Raw genomic sequence first — 22434 nt, 5'->3', positions numbered from 1 at the left:
TCAACATTATCTTTTGTAAGCGTATTTTCCTAGTCAAGCTCGCAATACGATCTTCACCGCACGTTGCGCGACTCCACAATACACTCCGTGACTCTCTCTTTTATATGCCAACAAGCGTCACTAGCGCCACCACCACTTCCCTCTCCCAGCTTTTCTTCCTCAAGAACGCCGCTGGGAAAGAAATAAAAGACCACTCCGTGGTAAGATCCAAAACGGGAAAAGAAAGGAGCGCTGAGGAAGTTCACCTAAACCGTCGCTCTGTGCGCCCTCTGCAATGGAGAGGAACCTGCTAGCAGACGACGCACAAAAAAGTGGCACGCGCTTGCGTGGCATCACATTCGCCTGTCGCATCGTTGCCAGAGGGCGCGACCACCGCGCTCCACTCGCACGTGGTTCGCTAGGGAAGAGAGCGTCGCCCTCTCCGCTCGGAAACGAGCAAACTTTCTTTCGCAGCTGTGGCACGTGTAGTATATGATAGGTGTTCGTGAATGTGATGCCGCGACGGTGATGGTGAAGTGATGCGCTTGATGGCAGGAGAGCTGAAATGGTTGAAACTGCCGGACTTGATGATGATGACGTTGCCGACGCGCAGCCGGAAGTGGAGGCGGTGGGTGGAAGTCGTCTGCGTCGCCGCGTCGTCTGCTACACCGGAGCCGTAAACAAGGGGGTTGGAGTTCCGGTTTTACAAGGTAAATTGTGCGTTGCGGTAGTAAGGGTATGGGTGAAGTTTACGTGAAGGTACTGGGTCGTGAACGTATTGTGAAGTCCACTCCGGAGATTATTGCTAGATGTAGATGTTGCTACGCAGAGCCAATTTATGTTCTGCAGCACTTCAGCGATGTGACGTCTCACCTTAGCGAGCAGCACAACGGACGCGTTGATTATGAAGTCAGCACATGAACATTTGTCAGCTTGCGTCATTGTCTTTACATTCGGTTACAGGATACATGACAGACAAGACAGCCCAAGTAGTACAGACATTAGTCGAAGGTGTACAGGGTCTGTACAGATAAAGTACGCTCACGTTTGTGCACGTAAAGCGTTGTGAATATATTCTCTGTGTCCTGCACATGTCAGCATGCCATGGGCACTTCGTGTCGACGCAAACTTTAGTAAGCTAACGGTAGGGGGCACCACAGAGCAGCGCGCGCCATTCTTGTCTCGCTTACCTCCATTCTTGTTGTAACGCGCAGTAAGAAGGAAAACTTTTGTTTGCGTACATTCTAAAAAAACATAAGAGGTTATAATAATAATGATCGAGGTAGATTTACACGTGAACTGTGTCAGCCTGTTTGTGTTACGACATGCTGCCGCAGGGTAGGGCTGCGAATAATTTCGACAACCTGGGGTTCTTTTAGGAGGTTAACCATCATGTAGAGATAACGCAAGTTAACCACCAATCATGCACCCGAACACACGGAATCCCACAGCCTCTCGGGAGCGCCATGAAAGAACGAACACGAACAACGAAAACAATAGAAGGAAGACGATGTCATTCAAAGAATGACAGTTCGATAAACGTATATCGTAACCTTATACTCTGTGCGTGACACACGTACACACGTTTGGTAACGGTTTACCACAAATATAGCTTGCTACTTCTCCTCCGAGCGTCAACATTCACGTCATCGCATGTTGCAACAACGTTCGACATCCGTTGACCGACGCGCGGGGAGACGGCGCTTGATTAATGTTGTCCACTCTCTGAGGCAATCTTTGCGAAAGCTTCCGATATGTGTGGCAGGCCTTGAGCCGAGCGTGCAGGGACCTCTCTGTCGCTTTTATTGTGGGAGCTGGAAATGGAATTGAGCAGCGATATCTTTAATAATGCTCTCAATCCAAGAACGTGGACAACTTCGCCGCCTCGCACGGATACCCACTTTGGCTTCGCGCATCAGGTTAAAATCATGCCACACAGCAAGATAAATGCGTAGGCGAAGTCGCAAAGGCACATATGGTATACCTGGCACCGGTTCACCGATGTGAGAGGAAGCGACTTCTAAACTGGTGTACGTGAATCTATGCTGCTATACCAAACAGCGGCACGTGGCAAGGCCGTTATTATTTCCTGGCGGGGTTGCCCCATAAACACGACATTATGAGTGACGTCATTAGGAAAGTTGGGAAATACAGCTGTGCTTGTCAATGTGGGAACACGTGACAGCGCGCATGGATGGACGGAAATTAATTGTAATTGAATTGTAGGTGCACGGAAGGTCTGGTTATCGTACATTTTTTTTTTGCGGTAGGAACCTATTTCAACGTTATCTTTGGTGATTAATTAATTTAATTAGTTTAACAATGATCTTCGTGAACACTCAGAATGCGCAACGGAAGAAGAATTTCGTGTTTGGAGAAACAATCGAACCACACCGTAAGCTGTAAGGTGATGCTCATATGCCAATAGATACTTCTTTGTCACAATTCAGCTCAAATTATTTTTGTCGTTAAGTGCCGATGGACGCCAAGCATAAACTAAGCCGTGGTGCATTGCATCAACATGCAAGGTATTGCTGATTACGACTGTCATTGGATTGCGAGAATTGCAACTCATTGCTTCAACATATTCTTCATAAAGAGATTACGACACTTCGTGCCAAACTTATGCCGGATAAATCTAAAATACAGCTGTTTGCATCGCTGTGAACCTGCATTCCAAGCAGGCGTCTCCGCCAGTGAGACGGCGCCAGAGAAGTCATGTGCTTGCGCGAACCAATGGGAGCTCTCTCTCTCTCTCTCTCGTGAAGTCAGAGCCTGACACGTACGTGTGTTCGATGGCTTATATCTCACCAAGTTCGACACGTAGAATAATAACTATTTCTTTCTCAATATGCGTGTCACGTATAGAAATGAACCGCATACATCAACGTTTTACAACTTTAATACTAATACTATCTTACGCTGGTCTCACTTCCCTTAGTACGAATATTCAACTCGTTACAGGCTTGCCGAGAGTGCAGTTTTCAGACAAACCAGCGGGGAGACAACGCTTTTACCCCAGTGTCCGCAGAAGCAGACTCGCATGAGCTGGCCCTCTTCGGTAAAGAGTCAGGCCTGACCGTTGGCGCGATTTGTTTACTCAGCCGTCGCTAGGGAGAGCTGCTAGCTCACGAACAAACCCTCGTCCACAGCCAAAAAGAAGCAAATAATACGATATGCCTGCTCTCCGGGTCGGTGCAGGCCTAGCCGTCGCGCGGAAAACACTACCCGTTTCCATTACTGCCGTGTAAACAATGCCCCAATCGTCTATCTGCCTGCGTGTTTGTTTTTCTCCTGCTTTTCGGCTGGCATCCAGTTCGCGCTGGTCCAAGCATTGTTTCTCTTTCGGGGGCCCCCGACCACAGCATTGATTAGGAAGCCGGACCTCCGCACGTTCTGTGTGGATGTGCTGTCGGTGCACTGACGGAACGAATAAAAAAAAAAAACTTTTGCTCGTGGGATTGTGCTCCAGCTTGATGCAGTCCATGTAGCTTCTATAAGAATGAAGTGCTGCTGAGAGGTACGTAAGAGAGGTGTTCGGGAGGTAGTTGATTAGCACTACCTTTGATCCTGAGAAGGTGTCCGTGGCGAGGACGCTACAGACCAATTAGGGTTTCGGATGGTGTCTTGAAACGACTGTGGTCATAAGGTATGCAACAGTGATCGGAGGTTACGTTGAACTTGCACTGGGGTCCAGCACGGGATGTTTAAGCGATTTTATAGTCCCGAATACTGGAAGGCGACGTGCTTAGACATCTTATACCATTCCGGTGTATTGAACCAGGTTAGAGCAACACCTGCATCAGGCCTGCGCCCCACGTGACACAGCGTCACACACGAAGGCCTGCTGTGGACGCTGCTATGACGTCAATGAAAGAGCGAACAAGAGAAAAGCTCGAAGCAGCTCGCAATGCTCACGCAGGGCCCCCGTGAGTTAGGCAGTGCGCAGGCCTTCTACTATCTAGGAGGTGTTGGTTAGAGTCTGCAGCTTCGAGGCGTGTGTGGCCATGCGCCTGCAAAGTCCAGGACTTTCGATAGGGGTTCAGGACTGGTACTCCTGTGTCGGGCCTTATCAGGTCAGCAGAGGGAGCGCGTGGGCAGATGCCAACCAGGTGTACCGTCGGGTAAGCCATGTGGCGTGCCACGATTTTGGACGTAGACACCACACAGCGTTGTTCACCGTATGGTCCTTTGTACAGCCGGCTGACAATACGATTCCACGTCAGCGGTTCTTTAAGGCTTTTCTACTAACTTGACTAAATTTAACTGAAAACTCGCGCGTCTCATACTTCATTGTCAGGGCGGTGGACCGTTCGGGAGCTTCTGGGTCTTAACATGTTGACGTGTCTCCAGGTTGTGCATTGCAAAGTCAAGGACACACGTACACGTGTAACGTGGGATATAAAGAGTCGCACTGGGAGACAAATAACCAGTGATGGCCACTAACTACTTCTACAGTAGTTTAACTATAACTACTAACTACTTTGTGATTGAGTAGTTTAACTAGTAGTTCAACTACTTTTCAGGGGAGCAGTTAAAACTACTTTTTTAACTACTGCAATGTAGTTTAACTACATCTATAACTACTTAACGTTGTCCACCAACACCAATCCCTTGTAGTGTTCTTGGACAGTGAATATGAAATGACAGTGAATATGACAGTGAATGTGAAAATGAAATATGAATCACAAGCAATAATAAACTTTGGCTCAAGCCATTGCTACGATCGTCAAATACAAAGCTCGCGGCGGGATTCTTTCTGTGCCTACGCGATAAACTAAGTTGCAGAATTATTTCACAGCAAATGAGGCTTCACTAGACAAGCATTAAAAGTGAAGATTTAGTACACATGCACGACACAATTGCTCTGCACCTCCGTTCTTATCAAGCAAGTAGCTCAAGGTAAAAGTCGGAAGCACAATCGTGCCGTAAAACTTGCGGCAAAATCGGAAGTAGTTGGCGCCCTCCAGTAACCTAACTACTGTAGTTAACTACTTAAAATAGTAGTTTAACTAGTAGTTTCCACAACATTTCTGCAAGTAGTTGATAACTATTTTTTAACTACAATCAGGTAGTTTAACTAGTAGTTTAACTACATGTAGTTAACTACTGGCCATCACTGCAAATAACCCAACAAAACTAGTGCGCATCAGACGTTACTCCACGTCATTAGTGCATATATCCCACACACTCTGCAGTTTCTAACAATAACTTGCACATCCCTCATGCAAGCAAGGCCCCCCCAGACAACAAACAAGCAAGGCAACATCCAAGTGAACCCTTTCCTCCGGGCTCGCGACAAACAAAATAGTTCGGGTCCCTTCCTTTGTGCGTTATTTATTCCGTGTCTCCCACAAACAACTCCGCATCTGTCGCGCCATCCCTTTGCCAAGTCTGTCTAAGCGACTGGAACTATTCTTTTTGTGAGTTGCGTTCCTGTCTCTCTCTGTGTCTCAACATGAATGCGACAGACCCAAAATACATTGAGAAGTAGCAGACAACAGCTCTGTTTCGCTCGGACTATTTCGTATTACAAGTCCAGAGACGTCGCCTGCATGCCGCGTTGAATGAGTTCCGAGGCAGCTTTGTGCTGATGGACAATGGAGATTATGAGCTGCTGTCCTTTGATAGGACGGACGAATTTTCCAACATTTACGGCGTTTTTCTATTGAAAACGCGAAGCAGTCGGACGCTATTGCGCATGGCGTTGCAATGCGGCTATGTTTGCGTCCCGATTTCATTCCTTTGCATTGCAATGGTTTTGTGGCACGCAAGGAATATCGAAGTGCATGAAACAAAGACTTGGCTACTGGATAGACAATAGGATGACGCTCCGTAGTTGGGTGAGTTATTTGGTTAACGCCTGAGCGCGAAGCGTGTAACAGCAGCATTGAATCAGTTGTTGGCTAGCTGGATTGTATCCCACCATTGGCTGTCTGAGGTTTCCCAGCTCTCTTTCTAGACAGATGACGTCACATTTCTCTTTGAAGTTGGCCCAGTACGTAAACTAGGACCCCACCCTCCTGTGCCCATCTGTCCGCGTCTATACACCTGGACACCACTCGTGGTCAGATTTGTTTCGCGGCGCTGACATGGAGTAAAAAAAAAACGAAACATATAATCGAACTCGATGTTAAACCATGCTGCAGACACGCTTTTACATCAACATCCCTACATCGGCATCTTAAAATACGCTTCGCAGAGAGTATAAGGAAGAGACGAGGGGCGCTTTGACGACGACAGTTTCGGTGCACGCAGTAGCGGTGGGAGAGGAGGACATAATCAGGAGTGGTCATTCGTCTTCGCTGTTTTCAGTGTCGCCGCCTGTTGGTTTTCAATCGTCCGTCTTCTAGCCCCGTTCCCTGTCCCGCACGCGTGATTGGCGGTTTGCTTCCGATACGCGAATATCTGTGGTGACATTTTCTACTGTTTTACACGCGGTGTTACATTACATGAACGACCAGACCCGGTCAGTACTCTCGCACAATGACCGCAAGAGCACCGAAACTTTCCTAACGCAACCCGTTTGTGCATCCTAGCATTTACCCTCCCTCTACCACTCCTCTCCCATCAAAACAAGCGCCCAAAAGAAAACGAGAAACGAATCGCGCAAACCCGCAAACACCTGTTACTCCGTCTTCGCACTACATTATGCACTCAACTTTGAACCCCCGTCTCTTGAGCTTCCCTTTTTATTCGCCTCTTTCCTTTCACTCATACCTGCATCACGTTTCTTCCGGGCGCAAACAAAAAAATAAAAAAAATAAAAGAAACAGACTCGAGAAACGGGAAACCCTTTTCGGCGAGGCGGGAAATGACAGCGGTAAAAATCCTCGAGTGATTCAGCCGTGCGCTATTTATTATTTACAAGCACCGCTTTTGAGACGCCTCGTTGCTCGAATGATGCCGATTTTGTGCTCCATTTTATTTACTGCATCACCGGTTTTCTCGCTTCGACTGCGCTTTGTTTCTGATTTCCTCCGCGATGTGTCGCTAGCGTCGGTGCGGTCGCTTGTGTCGATTGTTGTTTTCACTTCCATTTCCTGGCGAGACAATTGTTTTCTTTCAACTTTTCCGCTGGGCGCAGGAAACGCCGAGGCCCCCCCTTTTTTTTCCATCCTACTTACTTCGTTTTCTCTTCTTTCTTTCTTTACAGTGATACGTGCAGGGTACGTACAGTGCTCCTGTTGTCTGGAGGTGTGTCGTAGACGATACGTACGTTAGACGCACCTGCATGACTTTTCTGTTAGTAACGTTTTTTGGCTTTACGCAAAACGCCCGTCTGTATGGAAGTGACTTATATTCCTAATCGAGTATTGCGCCCTTCAATACAATGTGTTGGCGGTGTAATACATCATTCTCTAAGTTCAAATGGATTGCGTGAGTTGCGGATCTCATGCGACTGTTTTAACAGTATACATTGTCGTCTTGAGTTTTCGAGCCTCAATTGTCAATTCGATCGTTAATTTGCGTTTAATAGACTGCTCGGAAGACCAACTGGAGAAGACCTTGTTCGGTTCCTTTATTTTAAAATAATTTCCTTCCGTGTTTTTTTTTTTTTTACCGGCCTTTGTGGATGAGAGTGTAACCTGTACGCATCCCAAGGTTCGAGGGTCGAACCCCGACGACGCCAGCAGACGCCAGCAAATTGGTGGCATGCTACAAACGATTTACAACGGGTGCTGAAATTGATCAGCGGACGGGACGGACAGAATGCTGTGGTGCCGTACTTGTCCCGAGGTGAACCCGCGAATTATCCCATGAAATTGATTTATATTTTATATTTTTTTATTTTTATCGTTAAAAGGAGTTAGTGACTCAAGAACATCAACACGACTCTTACTTACTTTTAATTCTATCTCCAACAGCGTTTCTTTGCACGTTGAATCTAAATGAATTATTCGTTCACACCTGGAGAGGAAAAAAAAAAAAAAAAAAAAGAAACGCGCCCGAAGTCCAGTATTTAACGGCCATATTAAAAAAAAAAAAAAAAAAAATACCATTCCACTTCGAGCTTCCGCGACTCCCAAATAATGTAATACCTCCATACGAAAGCTACTTAAACGCGCCTTATGCACTTAATTTACTTCGAGCGCTTCCCCCAAAAGAAACTTTTCTAAAAAAAAAAAAAAAAAGTATCGAGTGCCGCTCGCTTAACTCACATCACGATGCTTGCACAACACACGAACAACACCAGCAAAAAAAGGTACGTAGCGATAAAGAAATATATCCCCGATTGCTACCCCACTTTGGCTCTGTTCCCGCCTCCTCGTGTACCCACTTTCTCTCTTAACCGCATCGAATCATCCAATTCGTGTCGTTTTATTCGGTTCTAACTCTTATTTTTGATTTCCCTTTTCCACCCCCAATACGTCTCCCGAATAGATATTCCCCCGATTGCACCTATTTTCTTTTATCCGCGCATCTAGCGTTCTGCGCGAATATAAATATATATATAGTTTCGCGCGGCTCGGAGAATACATTTCGTCTGTCGTTCGTCTTCCCCTCAACGCATCCGTGTCGTGGGGGGAAAACCCGCTCGCTAAACTTTTGCCTGCTTTTGTGATGCGCGAGAACGGTCGCAGCGTTTAGTTGCGATGTATATACCTCGAAAGGAAGCAGTATCTTGACGGCGACTTATTTTGTTATCGAGGCGGATTATTTATTCGTGACTTAGAAAAGGGACTACTTAAGGATGAGACAGTTGCATGTAGTGTGCTTGAAGCCGAGACAAGAAATGGGCGGGATCATGTATGCGCGTTTAAGGATGTTTTGTGGTCGGTCGTCTCGAAAGCTGTTCTGTATTCATTGTATGTTTCCAATACAGCGAATAAGAGGAGGGAAGGTGTGGTTAGCCAGTATGGATTCCGGAGGCAGGAAGAAGTTGTACTCGTCAGTTTGAGATCCTGAAGCAAAAGGGGCAAGATAAACGGGGCGTGACGTCGAAGAGAACACGCACACGTTATCTGTCACTGGGCATTGTGAACCCTGAACTGGTGAAAAGGAACGATGAGCAAATGCCGTTTTGGCAGAGTCGTGGAGAAGCGCCCCTAGAACGAACTTTGGGACCACGAATACCGTTAGTGTATTGTTAAGAAACAGAAAACGCAGTTCAGGATATGTTCACTCTAGACTACTACATTTTCCTTCTATTTTTACTACTTTTTACTTCAGCATTATTCCTTCAGGCCTCAGGCTTCCTACTACTGTTTACTATCCACTTCTTTAGTTATCCATTTTTGTTTTTCTAAGTAATTTGGTGTAGCCGGCTCTCGTAACGAGTGCCTCTTTCTCAATTTTTTCTTCTTCTCTCTTTCAACTCAATTCGACTACTTCTTACTTCAGTATTATTCCTTGAAACCTGAGACTTCCCTTCTTCCCTGTGTTATCATGTTTTCTGCCGGCTGTTTCAGCAGAGAATTTCTTTCAATTTCAGAAGAAACCTCCTCTCAACCCGCACAACTGCCACGCACACACACACATACACACAAGTGAGAGAGAGATAAGAAGTCTCGAAACCCATCCGATTCATCCCTTTTTTTCCCCAAACGTCCCAAGAAATTTTCCACACGGTTCCCATCAGCAGACCGCATCGTCCACGAACGAAAACACCACACTTTGTCACCATCACACACAAAAAAGAAAAAGTCACTTCCCTTCTGATCCGAAACCATTAACTGGGCTCATACATCGCAAAACTTCCTAAGCGCCTTTGCCCCTTTTTAACCGTATACCCTATGTCTTCCAGCGCGCTCCTACCGCTGGCCGGACCCTAATAGGACCCAGCCGTCCCCTCGGGGCTTGGATACTCCTCGATTGACATAAATATTACGCTCTTGCGAGACAAACTAAATAACGAAAAAAGGAAGGAGAGTCCATATTGGACAAACGAGGTAGCACGTCATTTTTCCTACAAACTTTCCCTGGACATCGAGGAACACACTCATCTGTTTTCCAATGGGCTGGCCCACGGAAGGAACGGTTTTCGCTTTTGTTTTTTCAATTTCTCGTTCCACGTTCAAAGCGAAATGAAACGTACTGTGTCCCACTATGGCGTCCCAGTGGAAATCAAACCTCGTTTCGATAAGTAGCTACTCCTCCTACTAGCGTACAACGAAAGTACAAAAGCGCAAAAGTTTTTTTTCCTACCCGCTCGCGGAAAAAAAGAAAAGAAAAAGAAAGGCAGAAGTGTACCTTGCGGTCAAGTTCCGGCAGCGAGCGCGAGGGGGCGCGCCAAGCGTGCTCTCGATGATGGCGATGTCAATGATGATGACCCTCCCTCCCTCGCGGGTGGTGGAAGAAAAAAAAAATTGTTCAGAGTGGAAACAGATACTGAGAGAGAGTGGCACGAAAGTTGAGTTGGGTGTCCTCCAGGGAGCGATTTTGAAAGCGTTCCATGCAGTGTCCGCCCTAAGTCGGACCAAGTTGGTGCGAAGAAGCACTTGCTTGTCTTCCAGTTGGCTCCCATAAGGGGTTCAGAAATGACGCCCTCCTCGCTGAGTACTTGGTCTGTTGTGGGGGAGAGCGGGGTTACCGGAGAAAGAGAATGCCGTTTGAAAAGTTTGCTGCAAGTTCGCGGGTAGAATTGCTAGTTTGGATCGTCGAGAGTCATGTGAATTTTGTCGCGGCCAAATAAAGTGGGAAGTGATTTATTTGTTTACGCACAAAGTGTAGGTCCGTCAAAGTGACTTCGTAGGGCCACGCGACGCCACAAACCGCGTGATCGCCAGACTGTGTTTGCGGTACGATCATATTGCGTAACCACCGCGGTAAGAACGGAAGGAAAATCATACGATTTCACAGAACATCAAAAGGCTCTCAATAAACATTCAATAACATTTCAAAAGAGATCCACGCAGTGAAATACGTTCGGTGCAATGTCCAAAGATGCAGCCCTTTTTTTTTTTTTTCCTTCTGCTTCTGCTTCTTCTTCTTCGTCCCGCTCCTTGGTGGTAGTCAAGGTCGTGCTAAACACTGGGAGGTGGTGGATTCGAATCCTACCACCGGCTGTGCTGTCTGAGGTTTTCCCTGGGTTTTCCCGAGACTTTCCAGACCAATGTCGGCACACTTCCCCCTGAAGTCGGCCCAGGACGCATACTAACCCCGCTGCTCCCCCACTCCTTCCTGCTGTCCTCTCACCATCTGTCCACATCAGTACGCCGCTCATAGCCACAGTTGCTTCGCGGCGGTAACACGAAATAAAAAAAATCTCAATGGATGGAGTATTTATTTATGTATGTAGTATGTATGTACCACTGGACATCAACGAAATACATGCCGAGGCTTCTGATTCATGCCAAGCGGGAGTTTTCGGGACAAAATCGGATTTTTTTTTGCACGTATATTCCGACCAATCCCAGCTTCCCAAGACCACGTTGTGTGCTTCACTAAAGATGCCGACTCGCATCAAAATTTCTGAAACCACCGTGCGAGCGTATACCGCGCTGAACCCGTCATAATAATACCGGATCACCGGTGCTTCCGCGGTTCCAGTGTGTGCTCCCTGAATCAGCGGGGGTGCATTGATGGAGTGATCAATCTGAATCCCAACTGGCCAAATTGACCACCGTCCTCGTCTCACTGCCCCCCATCCAACTCTCCCCTCCTCCCCCCTTATATAGGCTGATGTGTGAGCGTGGGTGACTGTCCAGTTTGACTGTCCACCCACGCCTGGACTCTAATCTTGCTCCTGCTTCGCAAAACTGTCTCGTTTTCGTTACGTGAACACCAACAGGCAAAAATGGGAGAAGTCTAGCAATCGCAAGTGGATAAAATAAGTATTTAAAGAGATTGAAACATTTATTTTTCAGTAAAATAAATGTTTCAATTTCTTTAAATACTTATTTTATGTGAACACACTATAACGCTACTCCGATTATATGCTTACAGCATCGGCGCTGTCCGTCGGTTTCGCGGGGTGTGATTTTGGAGCCCCTTTTTCTGTGGAGTTCTTTAACCTCGTTTTGTTTTTGTTCTTGTTTATTTCCTCGTAAAGGGGCATCATGTCGTTGCATCGGAAAAGGGTTCCTGTCACGTGTAAGGCGACAGGCCGTATTTTCGTTCATAACGACTGAGCTGTGCAAAACATGCGGCAAACGCACGATGTCATGTCGATGTTTACGTCCCCAATTTCCCCATTCATCATCATTAATTTATCTGTTGTTGTTGTTGTTTATGTCCCCAATTTTTTCTTCCACCCGTTACTTCACATCATGTCGATGTTTTCATGTGGAGATACTAGAAATACTGGCAAGGTTACAGATTTACTTGGGCATGTTTCTTGTCAAAGTTTTATGTTTGTATCCTCGTGTGGAGCCGGAAAGAAAGGAAGGGGGAAAGAAAAAGAAAACGGGGCGATGATGGCTACTTCCTTCTCACTCACGTGTCGTGCCCTTCAAAAATTAGTCCCCTCAACCGCTCATCACTCGCCCCCACACTAAACACCACCGAACACAAACACAAAACACACGCGACAACGATCGAACACTGGCCAGCAATTAGATCCCTGGACGCACATAACCGTGTCGCACAAACACACGAAGGACTCGCAAACCTTCACATCCACCCCGATCATTACCATCCTTTCCCTTGAAAAAAAAAAAAGAAATACAATGCAGGAAGAAAAACTCCCAAATCGTTTGTAGCGTGACACGTATCGTCACGCGCGTACGGTAATGGATACTACACCACGTGACCGTGAGACCTAATGGCGGCGGCATAAACAGCGAGTGTGCTGGCAACCTTCTATGGTCGCCTCGCGTGTCCTGCTATGAGGTCCCCAAAGCTGTGTCCTGTTGTCATGCAACCTGAGCGCGATGAGGGGCATGTTAGCTTCCAAAGCTTGGTTTGCCGTGTCCAGCTGTCATAGATTGTGTAGGTTGCGCTGGGAAGTCATTACGCAGTTAGAAGGCGTGTCTCATGTGAGAGAGGATAGGAGGTAGTGTAAGTGTGTTAGTGTTCGATTTTAGTTTTTTTTATTCGATTAGCGAGACTTGTGTTTGAGATTGAGAAAAGGGGTAAACAGGAGAATGTATCGAGGTTTGTTGCGGGATCAAGAGGGTAAAATAATACACGGCCCAGCCTGTTAAAACCTCGTCAAAAAAAAAAAAAAAAACAGTAACGGAAGAATGAAGCACGAAGTTAGGGTAACTATTTAATACGTTAAATAGTTACTCTGTCTTCGTGCGTCATTCTGTCGTTATTATTTTGCTTGACGATTGTGCGGGAATACGGAAAGTGTGCGAGCTAGAAATTTAGAAGGAAACATTATATCTTGCTTTCTTATCGTCAACGTACAAAGGCCTCAGTAGGAGAGTCGTCGATATTACGAACATGCACTGCCCTTCTGGGCCAAAGAAGCCGCCCAGAAGAAGGTCAGTCCCTGTTCGAAATATCGGCGGCTTTCGTCTTGAGTCTCTTTCTTTCGTTTTCTCTGGTTCATGTTATCGATCGATTGGCTAATGAGCTAACTAGTCACGGTATATAGCCATATCTTATCTTATTGCTTCATTTATGCTGCCATGTTTCGCGACAGTGATGCAGACTCGTTGCAGAAGGACACTCGGCTTTCAAGTTGGCTCTGCCGTATAAAGACGTAATAGGAGGTGAAGCACGCTTTACAGGTGCATATCACTTTTTATTTATTTATTTATTTTTTTTTTTCTGTCTCGGATTTTTGCGATAGTTATTAAGTTGGTTCGCTCTTACCCTATTGGGAAAAACGTCTCGAGGTTACCTCTGAGGCTCTACCTCAGGACTTCAGACCCGGCCGTGGGTCTTCTAAGGTTACCTCAAGAAATTCTGAGGTACTGCCTCAGGACCTCGCTTTCGCTCGTTTGAGGTAACCAGAAGTTCTGAGGTCCTACCTCAGAACCCCAGACCTGGTCCTCATATGTCCCACAATGAATTATTATTTTTTTTCCTGTCTCACATCTTCGCGATTGTAATTAAGTTGGTTCATTCTCACTGAACGACGCACGAAGTCTCCGCTAAATGCAACAATATGATGTGAGTGTACGCGAATATGTTTTGTTTCATTTATGGTTAAGACGCAACAAAGCGGCACGGTACAGCTGACAGTAGTAGTAATACCTATCTCTAATACCGAAAACACATACGCCCAGTCGCGTACTAACGCTAAGTATCTAAACCTTCTTCCTTCTTTCCTTGTTCCCGTCACCCTTTCCCTCGCATTCAACAGGTCCGCTTCGACGACAGCGCAGCAAAAATTGTGCGACACGACGGAGAGGATAGAAAAGGGGAAAAAAATGAAGGAGTGGCAACTTTAATGAAGCCCCCTAATTAGTGGTATCAGATGGTGCTAATGGACGATTAACCCTTGCTAATTGTCTCGTTAATGAAGCAAGGCACCCGTATGTGAAGTCCGCCGCCACCGGCGCGCGATGAAACGAAGAAATAAGGGGAGCAGGAGAAAAAGGTCTCTCTCTCTACCCTTGATTTTTGTTGCGCGCGCCTTGCCACCATTTTATGCTGTCGGGATAAAAGGGTTTAGTAACACGTCGAGCTTTTTTTTTTGTGTGTGTGTGTGCGGGGAAGTGTTTTGGAAAGGATCGTCGGGATAAGATGAGAGATACGCGTTGTTGTTGTTGTTGTTTGTTTTTTTTTCCTTTGCGGATCAGGTGAAAGAGATGGCGAGATGTCCGTGGTGTGGGTGGGGATTGTATTGTTTTGGTTGTATGGTGATTGTCGAGTGACTGCACGGTCTGTTACTGCAGATTTTATTTCTGTTTGTGCACTGCTGTTTAATGTAGGCACTGAAGAGCAGCGACTTAAACATTTTACTTAGGGCGAGTGACACTAAGCGTAGATGATGTGTTGCAGAGTGACCTCAGTAACCTATGGGTTACCTATGGGTTAACCAGTTACCTATGGGTTGGTACCTGAGGAAGCGTGGACCTCCACGCGAAAGCTTGTACAAATTAAACTTAAACAAAAATCTTCAGTGTCGGTTTCTGTATTTTGTTTATGTGATCTACAGGACTTGACTCCCCTCTTCGTATACGCTTCTCTAACCTATGGGTTCTAAGATCCAGAATATTCCAGAGCATCTGACGAAGCCAACTACGGCAGCTTGTATTGGTATCCAAACAAAAAGAAAAAAGAGAAAGACGAAAAATCAAAATACCTCGAAACCGAAACTAAGGTGGTGGTGCCTCTGAAAGAGCTCGCCGTTTCGGCCTCGCAGAGGTGGGCAACGTCACGGCTAACGCTCTGGGGGAATGTGCGTCCTGGGCCGACTTCTAAGGGAGGGACCCGGATTCGAATCCCGGTGCAGGCTGCCCGGTGCTGTCTGGGTTTTTTTCTGGGTTTTCCTCAGATGCTGTCAAACCGAAACCAAAATACAATTCTTGACAACGCGTTGTCCAATAGCGCATTGTTTTGATTTCATATTGTGTAACTCGTGAACTATTTGTCTTTCTTAAATATGTTTTTTTTTAGATTGTGTAATGTTACACGCTTTCTATTTACTACATAATCTCTTAAGCTACTCTAGTAAAAAATGTGCGTAGCTACAACGTGAAGTACTCTTAAAATATTTTTGAAACCGCCCTTGATGCTATGGAGCAAGCCACACCACTCATTTATTAGGATTATTATTACTAAAGTTGCTTACAATTACCGGCCACCTCAACAGGTACAAAACCTCGTTATATAACGAGGTTACTTACGTATACAAACAAAATCCACATGAAACGGCACTGCTTAGGATATAACGCAGTGGGCACTTCTTTCAATATGTCCCGCTTGCAAAGGCATCCTTATCCTTCCTTCCTTCTCGTCCATCGCAGCCCAGTGTCGTCTGTTCTCACGGATGGCTGACTTTATCATAGCTCGAGATCGAAGGGCCCCGACTCGCTGCATTCTGCCTGTGTACGTGTGCCTGCGTTTGCAATGAGATAGCCTGACTGTCTTGTCGGGGGACACAACAAGCCGTGTTCGTCGGGAGAAACCGTTGATATTAGGGCAATAGGAAGAAGGAATGCCGTTTATTCGCCCCCTTTCTTCTGGTCGCATAAAACGTATCTCCTACACAGCGTTGTTACAATAAGCGGCCAGATTTGTGATGGCGGTTGCACGTCAATAAGGTATTAACGCTGACTGGCCATCAGAAGTGGAAGTCACAGCCAGTTAGCCAACAGTCGTAGTGGTACAGGTATCAAAAAGTTAATTTGGCTAAATTATTTACAGGAATTTCTTATTCCGGCTTACAAATGAGATGCTTTATCGAGAAAGGTATCTGCAGCTGCTGGAAGTATATGGCGCGTGTGTAACATCTCCACTTTTTTTCTTTCACCAATCAATCAATCAATCAATGGCGCGCGATGTGATTTCATGTTTTTGGCACAAAAGACCTCCGTTGTCGTAATCAAAACAGAGAAAAGGGTCGAAAGGGAAACATAAAACGTACATATCGTTGTAACCGATTGTCTGGGTGATATCTGTATGGTATCAGCGTACAACACGAGTCAAAAGTAGCTTAGTAGTCTTAATTTACTACCCTCATAGCTAGTATTTTCACGCTGCCGACTGTCAACACTGTCACAATAACCGAAGCTAGTCTCGAAAACGAAACTGAAACAAAAACACAAGAGTACCGTCTTGACATTTTCACGCTGCCGACTGTCAATATCGTCACAATAACCGAAGCTAGTCTCGAAAGCGAAACCGAAACAAAAACACAGACTACCGTCCGATCAAGCTCGACTCCTGGACGCCCCAGCGCGCCTTCTTACGCACATATCGCTGTATGTGTTTCGAATTAGAGGAGCGAAAAATCGCCTCCCCTCCAAGACGCAAACTGAACGCCTGGCCCTTCAATGTATCTGTCTCTGTCGTCTTCTGCTTAGCTGATCTTTCTTCTGCTGAACGTTCGTCTGCTATTCTGAGGCACGTTTTCTCCATCTCGCCCAGTTGCTTCTTATATCAAACTGAAACCCTGCTATCTTTCACGTTGTTTCTGCTCCCCGAGAAGAAAGGAAGAAACAGACTCCTTGTTTCGTCGAGCAGTTTGTCACCGTTAGAATAAAGGCTCCCAGGCTGCCGAAAGAGAGGCAACGATGAAAAGTTGCCGATATTCGGTGCATGTTTACCTTTCAGTTCTCGATCTTCGTAGCTGCTGTGACGGAATACGAAATGGCGCGATTCGCATTGACATAATTCGCATTAGCGTAATTCGCATTAACACAACAGAGCAGTTCGGAATGACAGAATTCGCAATAGCGTAGCTGATAAGGTAACTTGCAATTTCAAGACACACAAACTTGGCGGTGGCGGTGTCTTGCACCGTTTAGCAGAGAGAAGGGGAGAAAATGGAGCAACGCGCAAATCGAGGCATTACACTCTTTCTGTCGCTGTTTGCGATGAGGCCTCTTTATAACACTATGCACAAACTGTCAGCGTGAGTAGCCGATCTTAACGTGCCTTCCTTTATGCCCCTCCAAGAATGTTTTTTTTTTCTTCTTCATTCAAGCCCTTTCTGCTTCGTCCTCAAGCAGAGCCCCTCTTCTGAAAAACGTAAAAGTGAAAAAAATTCTTCCAACCACGCTTCCTCTTCGCTTTTACCGCGTTATTATTCGACAAAGCGGCACAAAACGAAACTTTGCTGAGATTAAAAACAGAAAGAAAAGCAGAAGACAAAGGCAGACCAGGCGCTTTTTGAAAAAATAAAAATAAAATAAAGAAACGTAGCGAAACTTTAGAGGCGGACAAAAAATGCCCGAGAGGGCATCTGCATATTTTTAATTAGATATACCCTCGGTGTATGTGTGTATGTGTGCGCGCTTGCGAACAACAGAGCGTGGGCGCACAAAAACTCATCTTCATTTATTTACTAATTTTTCTCTCCCAGCGAGAAAATGGAGAATATATAAAGAATTTGGATTTTAAAAAAAGGGCGACTGAGTAAGGGGAAAAAAGGAAAGTTCCCTGTTTGCGTTTCCGCGCACTTCAACATGTAGCGCAAGCCTTCTCCAATCAATATGCTGATTTGGCGAATGAATTCCACGCGCATATTTTTTTTTTGTCTTTCCCCTTCTTTTTGTCTCATTTTATTTTACTTCCTCGTCTCTTCTGGTAGCTCAGAGTAAAATAAAGAAGACGAGTCGGAGAGCGCTAGATTAGAAAAAGAAAAAAAGAAAGAATTCTGAGCCGAAATTTCTGGACGCGCCGGCGAGTAATTTGTTGCCGGGGAAATTAACACGTAAACACAGAAAATATTGCGAACGCAAAAAAAAGGAGGCGGGGAACAAAAGGGAAAGAGGACATAACTGAATTTTCTTTTTATGCACGTATACACAATTTCTCTTTCCCATGCAGAGTAGGAGGTGGCGCCTCCTGCAAAAAGAAGAAACTATATATAGGGACAAACTCAAAGACGTAATGAGATTTTTATGTGCTTATTTACAGGGTTTATTTTTCAGCCGTACAGAACACGTGCAATTACGACTTTCAAAATCTCTGAATATGTGTTGCTCCTGAATATGTATTGAGCGCCGCGAGATGGGAGCGTCCGAAATTAAAGCGATGTTTTCCCTCTCCCATTTTCTTGTTACGTTCCGCGTTAATAAGGGAGAACTTGTTTCCTTCAGATGAACACTACTTACTCGTGTGGAAGGAATTACGTCGTAATTTCTCTCATGCAAGAAACAGTTCGAGAGATACTTCTCATGGCCTAATGAGGTCTATGCGGCCGTTGCGAACTTGAGGGATTGAGCTCTGTTTGAGCGATATTTTGTTATGCAACGGTGTTTATAGCGTGATTCGCGCTAACAGCATCATCAATAACGAAATTCACGTTAACAAAATTCCTAATGACGAAACTTGCAATGACGTCATCAAATTAACGGTGCCTATCACTTAGGGTCGCGGCCGGTGTTCGAGTTCAGATCGCTGTCTGAAAGCGAAGGCTTCATAAATTACATCGTTATAAAGGCACATAACACGCAGGAGCGTATAGTCCTGTATATCGTAGAGCAGTGGACCTAGAGGATAAAAGCGTTATAGGTCACCGTTACAGAAATCGTGCCACTTCACAAAATATTCCAGTTAAAATGATGACGACAGCGACAGCCATTAGTACGTGTCTTAATTGCGACTAACGCCTTCATGCCCTCATCGACCTTATAAATAAATGTTTAACCCCTTTCATTGAACTATCATGATAACCCGTGCCACCTCATTTGCCAAAAATTACGCCCCGTGCAATCAACCGCTTTCATTAAGTATCCCTCTTTTGTGTTTCGGCCTGCCATTGTCTCTGTGGCGTTCGATATCTGTTATGCCCGCATATCCTTAAAGGGCGAGAGAAAGAAATATATTAACCTTTTCCCATTGACGGCACGACCTGAGATTATATTTTAATATTTTTCGACGGCCTCTCTAAAGGGGTGTTGGTTATTTTTTTCGGGACCAGCACGTCGCCTGCATTGTTACTGTAATTGTCTTTTCACGCCGATGGATGACGTTAATTTCGTCTGTTTTAAAGGGAAATTGCGTCTTTTATTTTCTCTCTCTCTCTCTCTCTCTCCCACGAGCGATAGTGCGAACGCATTAGGGTGACTTTATTACGGAGGCGCGGTTTTATGGAGAGCTTATCGAGTAAATTTGGGGCTTTTCACATTTTTAAAGAGGTTTACGATAGTGAACTAAGTGATAATGCAGCATTTCGCTTGTCGTTTTTGGATATCCTGGTTGTTCTTGATCAGTACCCCACACACTCGCACTGTTCAGTTGCTGAACTCTTGTTCACGATAGCACGTATTCTTCGATTTGATCTTTGATGCAGCGGTCATAGATGTCGACTGAACGCGGCAGTGAGTTTTTAATTCATTCAATAGGTATTTAATTGTACTTGGCTATTTGAATAGATGACTAAATATCTTCCAAGCAAATATCTACTATACCTTGTCGTTTGGCGGTGTTTAATCAACGTGTCGTGACATTTAACACAGTTGGTCCTTTTTCCGGAACAGGCGTATCGTCATGCGTATCAATACGCGTAAAACTATTGCCATTACCATTAACATGCGTATTTCCTTCTTTTTTTTCCGTTCATATAGCCAGAGTTGCTTCGCGGTTCGCACGTGTGGCGAATATCCTCGTTTCCCTGTGAATGAGTATTTCACTATTGTACCGCAACAAAACTCCAAGAAATTTACGACAAGGGTCATATTCTAGATGCTTGTTCCATTACTTCATCCAGATGTTTGTGATATTCAGTTTGTTTATTTATTGTTTATTGATTTGTGCGTTCCCCTTTCGATGTTTGCTATGTTGTACATGTTACTGATGCTTTGCGAAGTATAGTTTCGATGTGCCGTGATCACACAAACACCGTAAAAAGTCACCAGTTTGTGCGTTCGACATCGTCTACTCTAAACAAGGCCAGTATACGCTGATTGGTTCCTCCATTAGTTGTCATGGCAACCAGGCTGTTAGCTATAGGAATTGAGCGGTGTTAGTTGTAATCGGCTCGTGGGAAGAGTAAACAGCTGGCCACGTTTTACGACTTTTATCCCAGTGGACCCTACACTGCTGTTTTCCCACATAGCCTTCCTCTGGAGTCGGCGCTGGCATTGCTGCAAAAAGTCGTCGGTGTTATCGCTGTCATGTCGAGCCATAAGAGAGGCACAGTGGTACCCCTTAGACGAGAAATTGAAAAGAAAGCTGCCTTTGTTTTCTTGTGCACTATTTTACTCACATGATCATGACGTCACGTTCAACATAAAGCGACGCGTACTGAGAGCGAGACAAAAAAAAAGTACGTTATATGCAATCTCCTTACATGTAATTTCCTGATAAACACTCCTTAATCCTAGTGTTAATGGCTTTAATAGCGCTAACAACGTTAAGCTTTTTGCATGTAGCTCAGAACTGCCGCGGCCCCTTCTCGATGTTTTCTTTTTCCTGTAATTTCTCATGCGTGTGTGTACATGATAAAAGGCCAAACAAGCTGACAGCTTGCTCTTTTTTTTTTAATTCTATTTTTTACAGAACTCCCCAGCTTCCCTTCTGTTCTGCGCACAGTCTCCATAACGTAATAATTCTTCATATTCCCGAAAACACATACAAAAAACGTGTAACATTTTTTAACGCGAGCGTCTGTTTAGTTTGCGTTCGCTGGCAGACGAGATAAAGGGGCCTCCTGTGTCGTCTGCTCAAAAATGAGAGCGATGAAAAATACGAAAAGCGTACAACAAGCAGCGCCACCACCGCACAGAAGCTTCTATAAAATAAATGTGCGTAAAGCAAGGGCGTAGTAATCAAACACCGCTGTAGGGAGCCGCTTCCTATCAGTTTTATTTCGTCCCGTAAGCTTCTTTTTTTATCTCGCGTTTCTTCATTAAGATCATCCTTATTTGTATCATGTCGCTGTCGTGATATATTCCCGGCGCAAATTCAAAATCGTCGCACATATGTCACGCGTAGAAAATGAAAAGAGACGAAGATGAAAAACACATCACGGGATGCAATATGTCGAAGATAAGTTCGTCTGCTAACACGAAACGCAGTGACAGAAATGTCGTCTGCGAAAAAAGTGCCGACATCACCTAACTTGCCTCGCGGCACGACAATTAATACTTCGATTCCAGTCAAGCAGGACGGATCAGAGCCTCTCGGGTGTGATGAAATATTTTCGGTTCTCTCTCATCGTACTTTTACGCAGATGTAAATATTTCGGGAAAAAGTTATTTCTGTTTCTGGGTCCCGGTGCTGGCGCGTTACTTTTTTAATGTGCTGTTAGTTTTCTAGAATGTACGTTAGGATTTCACTGCAACGTTCATTTTCCCGGTTGCTGTATCATGACGAGGCAATAAAAACAAACCAACTATAAAGCGTTCAATTTCGGAAATAAAAAAATTATGAAACGTGCAACTTGCTAGGACAGACCACAGCACCAAGGTACACATCCCTTCTCCGTGCTCTATACAGCCACACTGTCGACAGCAGCGCCTACGGATTACGCTACGGCCAGACTGTAAAACAACAACAGCACCAAGCGTCCCACGTGCGCACTTGAGAAAAAGGCCCCTGATGCCCCCTACAAGGAGAAACCTCAACACCAACCGCAAGATGCTGTCTTTCTTGACGCCTTAAGTTGTCACTGCAAGCTTACACCTCCCCTTCTTTCCTGAACGATTGAGAAAGAATAACATCGCATCGAACACAAGGAAGAGATCACTTTCTTCGCTCTGTCTTTCTTTCGCCAACGGAGATGCGTCAGCACATCTGCGACTTACTTTGTATCGCGCAATTTATATCGATGTAGTGCACTTTTTAACTGCCGCACCCTGTCGCAAGGCGGCGTTGTTTTTCATTCCATTTTGCTCTTGTGTACTTCGACGCACTCGGGCGTGTGTGTCACAGTGCCTTGCCGCAGACACTTAGGTGTGGTCCTCCGCCTCTTCTTCTTCTTTTTTTTTTTTTCTATGTCGC

The 22434-nt window shown here is 45.3% G+C and overlaps 1 protein-coding gene across 8 annotated transcripts in view; it reads left to right on the top strand.

Annotated features, from left to right (window-relative positions):
• LOC135398946 (forkhead box protein P1-like) overlaps positions 1 to 22434 on the top strand; it is a 227485-nt gene that overhangs the window by 184606 nt on the left and 20445 nt on the right. Inside the window, exon 1 of one of the 8 annotated variants that reach the window (XM_064630529.1) lies at positions 486 to 689. The exons of the other annotated variants lie outside the window; for them this stretch is intronic. The gene's annotated coding sequence lies outside the window, so the exon portion shown is untranslated. Of the gene's footprint in view, positions 1 to 485; positions 690 to 22434 lie in introns of those variants that run through there. 8 annotated transcript variants of the gene reach the window in all.

Source organism: Ornithodoros turicata, chromosome 6, assembly GCF_037126465.1.
Source record: "Ornithodoros turicata isolate Travis chromosome 6, ASM3712646v1, whole genome shotgun sequence".
Taxonomy (NCBI): domain Eukaryota; kingdom Metazoa; phylum Arthropoda; class Arachnida; order Ixodida; family Argasidae; genus Ornithodoros; species Ornithodoros turicata.
The sequence above is the reverse complement of the archived record's forward strand: the minus strand, read 5'-3'. Positions and strand labels throughout refer to the sequence as shown.